General features: G+C 37.5%; 1 non-coding gene across 1 annotated transcript; it reads left to right on the top strand.

The window, feature by feature from the left end:
• The first annotated feature begins 3690 nt into the window (after positions 1-3690).
• LOC128654810 (5S ribosomal RNA) lies at positions 3691-3809 on the top strand. The gene has a single exon (XR_008401529.1). It is a non-coding gene; the product is annotated as a 5S ribosomal RNA (ribosomal RNA).
• The last annotated feature ends 521 nt before the right edge of the window (positions 3810-4330 follow it).

The following is a 4330-nucleotide window of genomic DNA, read 5'->3' as shown; positions in this document are numbered from 1 at the left end:
AGGGAGCGTAGAGGCATATTTACCACCACTGCAACTCTCAATACCAGCGGTGCTTACGGACGCGGCCAGCTTCAAAAACGTGCTCGTGCACGATTCCCCCATAGGAAACAATGGGGCCGTTTGAGCTGGAAAAAACCTAACACCTGCAAAAAAGCAGCGTTCAGCTCCTAACGCAGCCCCATTATTTCCTATGGGAAAACACTTCCTATGTCTGCACCTAACACCCTAACATGTACCCCGAGTCTAAACACCCCTAACCTTACACTTATTAACCCCTAATCTGCCACCCCCGCTATCGCTGACCCCTGCATATTATTATTAACCCCTAATCTGCCGCTCCGTACACCGCCGCAACCTACGTTATCCCTATGTACCCCTAATCTGCTGCCCCTAACACCGCCGACCCCTATATTATATTTATTAACCCCTAATCTGCCACCCCCAATGTCGCCTCCACCTACCTACAATTATTAACCCCTAATCTGCCGACCTGACCTCACCGCTACTATAATAAAGTTAGTGTAGAATATAGAGGTTAGTGTGAAATTTTATTTTTTATTTTTCACACTTGTCACTATATTCTACCACATTATAATCTCTTCTTTATAATAAAGAATGTCCTTTTCTTCACATCAGTGAGCTTTTAGGGACATTACTCAATATCCTAGTATACTTAGGCCTCTCTTTTGAGGCGCTCCTTTACTCATATACTTACAATAATCTAACTAGAACGATTAGGTTAGGCAATCATTCCTTTCTTAGTGAGCTTGTATACTTCTATACTTTTGGCGCTTCCTCTATATATTATTTTCATGATTCAGATAGGACTTGTAATTAAAAAAACTATACCCCATTTACTTTTATCATCAAATTTGCTTTGTTTTCTTGGTATTCTTTGTTGAAAGCTAAACCTAGGTAGGCTCATATGCTAAATCTAAGCCCTTGAAGGCCGCCTCTTATCTCATTTTGACAGTTTTTCACAGTTAGAAAGTGCTAGTTCATGTGTGCCATATAGATACCATTGTGTTCAAGTCCATGGAGTTACCTAGGAGTCAACCCTGATTGGCTAAAATGCATGTCTGTCAAAGGAACTGAGATAAGAGAGCAGTCCGTAGAGGTTTATATACAAGGTAATCACAGAGGTGAAAAGTATATTAATATAACAGTGTTGGTTATGCAAAACTGAGGAATTGTTAATAAAAGGATCATCTATCTTTTTAAACAATAAAAATGTTGGAGTAGACCAGCTCATAAACCAGCATTATATTTCTATCACTACCTCCATACTTTTAAAGCACTTATGACAGTGCTAAAAAAATCATGCATATGATTTCTCCAGCAGATTCAGAGTCATTATACACAAACATTATGATAACCCCACAGTGAAACAGTTTTAAATATATGTTTGCTTTAAACAGGTTAAGTAAAAGCTGTTTCAGTTTAAATTGAAATTTGCAAGAAATGCATATTTATGCACAGCTAATACTGCAGTATCAATGGTCATTGGCTGGTAAGGACAATGCATTCAGCTCTGTTTGTAGAGAGGGATACAAGGGGCATGGTTTTGGACAGCCTTCCCTTTCCTCTAATTTTATAGACACTCTAATGGAGAATAGCATCATGTGGTCTAAGCATGTAACATTATAAATATTCTTAGAGGCTGTAAAACAGCAACTAAAAGTCTTGTGTATGCTCAGAGCATATCACATCCCAATTACAGCAGCAAATCTAATCTGAGAACAAGGCACAATATAGATGGATGTCAGGAATATGGAACTTCAGTCTCAATCCCTTATCTTCTAGTACAGTTGGGAGTTCTGATGATGTGGGCACCTATGTAGCATTTCTTAAAGGACTAGTAAATACATTCGTTCTGCATAATCAACAAATGCATGATAACAAGACAGTGCAATAGCACTTAGTCTGAACCTAAAGTGAGTAGTAGATTTATTTTCTAACAAATTTCAGTTATGTTTTTTCCACTCCTCTTGTATCATGTGACAGCCATTACCCAATCACAAATGTATATATATATATATTCTGTGAATTCTTGCACATGCTCAGTGGGAGCTGGTGACTCAAAAAGTGTAAAAATAAGAAGACTGTGCAAAGTTTGTTAATGGAAGTAAATTGGAAAGTTGTTTAAATTTGCATGCTCTATCTGAATCATAAAGGTTTAATTTTGACCTTAGTGTCCCTTTAATTATAGTTTCACAACATCATCTACTAACGCACTGAGGCTGATTTATTTAGAAGAGAAATTTACAAAATTTTTACATGCAAATGTCTGGTTTATTATTATTATTATTATTATTACTATTAATTAATGTTAATTAATACCTGCTATGGGAAGGGAGCATCCACCTCCTACTCTCATTGCAAGCATCTGCTGCATGCTTTTGAAAGTCGACAACTTTTGCCCTATACACAGTATGTAAATCTTGCTAAAGTCAGATCCAAACTGCAATATTTTATAGTATTTTATGTTTGCAATAATATTAATTGTCAAATTGTGCAATTGACTCTGAAATTTGTCAGATTTTTACATTATTTTGTTTACTCAACAAATATTAGGATAAGTAACCATATTTATCATGCATGGTTCCTCATCTTTAGGATACTACTTCAATTTCACACAGATGGAACATTTTATATGTACATCTGAGAAGTTAACCCTTTGTAGTCACCTTCCTATAAATGATACTTTGACAATATTGTGTGCACTCCTAATTAACCAGTAATACTTTAGAATGTGTCCTGTTACAGTATTTTTGTTGTAGCCCTATGAAGAGTACCTAGCTATAAATGTATAAAACCTTAGCATAACACTGATCGCGGCATGTATTATATTGATAAAACTCTGTGGGTTTACCTAGATTTTATAAAGATTATATATACTCTCTTGCACTCGTATAGGTTATATTAGTTATTGGTTCATAGCTATCTAAATAGAGGCTCAAAATTGGTCTTTTCTCTGGCAATGGGCCTCCTGAGTACAAAAACATTCTGTATTGGACTATCTCTTAAATTAGAGGCATGTAAGATAAAATAATTTGAGACTAAGGCACCACCTATAGTATAAAAAAAAAAACCACAAAGAGGCGCCAATGGTGCAGATCAATGATGAATCTTATATGTAGCTGTTGTAGGACGAACACAGGGTACTCACTTGTATATAAGGCAATCAGTTATGCCAATAGAAACAGGCTGGATTTCTACAGCAGTCCAGCTAGCTGATCATAAGGGCAGCTCTCTAACGGCATCCAATAAAAGGCAATCTGTTAGAAAAAGACAATAGATAGAGGCGCCAATGGTGCAGATCAATGGTGGATTTTGAACACTTATAGCAGGTGGTAAACACAGGGTACTCACATGTATAGAAGGCAATCAGTTATGCCTATAGAGACAGGCTGGATTTCTACAGCAATCCAGCTGGCTGATCCACGGTAGCTCCAATATCCAGTGGGTTAACAGACCCAAACTGTATATCCACAAGATATAAGGGCAGGATACTGGGGTAAGGGATTCTCACCCTAAAAGTAGCGTAGCAATAGACCATACACAGCACTTAGAGTAGGTAAAGTTAAAAACAAATTTATTAAAAAGGTTATAAAAATATACCACTCATATTAGTGCCAATAAAAGTTATGGCTAGTGGAGAAACAGTGCTCCACCAGGTGCGGTAGGCTAGTCTACCGCCACACTGCCTTGAATGCACCCGATCCCGTTTGATCTCGGAAGTTAAGCAGGGCCAGGCCTGGTCAGTACCTGGATGGGAGACCGCCTGGGAACACCAGGTGCGGTAGGCTAGCACTGTTAACCCACTGGATTTTGGAGCTACCGTGGATAAGCCAGCTGGATTGCTGTAGAAATCCAGCCTGTCTCTATAGGCATAACTGATTGCCTTCTATACATCTGAGTACCCTGTGTTTACCACCTGCTATAAGTGTTCAAGATCCACCATTGATCTGCACCATTGGTGCCTCTATCTATTGTCTTTTTCTAACAGACCACCTATAGTATGTTTGGTTCAGGTTGTGTATAACATAGAACATGATATTTACGGGCTTCTTATTATTATTAGGCATTTCCTTTATCACATGGTGCCTATATGTTTTTTTTATTTCTCTTTATAATGTTAGTTCACCAATACCGTGTATAAAGTGTTGGTTCATAATTATTCCTGATAGATAGTGGCCTACATGTGATCTTTTGTCTAGACACATACATTATGAGAACAATTACAAGGTATGGCCTATTGTTTATCTTTAAAGGCCTTATTTATTGAAAATGAGGTTCAAAGGTATATGCAGACAAGACAACCGTAATT

The sequence above is a fragment of the Bombina bombina genome, chromosome 3, assembly GCF_027579735.1.
Source record: "Bombina bombina isolate aBomBom1 chromosome 3, aBomBom1.pri, whole genome shotgun sequence".
NCBI classification, from domain to species: Eukaryota; Metazoa; Chordata; class Amphibia; order Anura; family Bombinatoridae; genus Bombina; species Bombina bombina.
The sequence above is the reverse complement of the archived record's forward strand: the minus strand, read 5'-3'. Positions and strand labels throughout refer to the sequence as shown.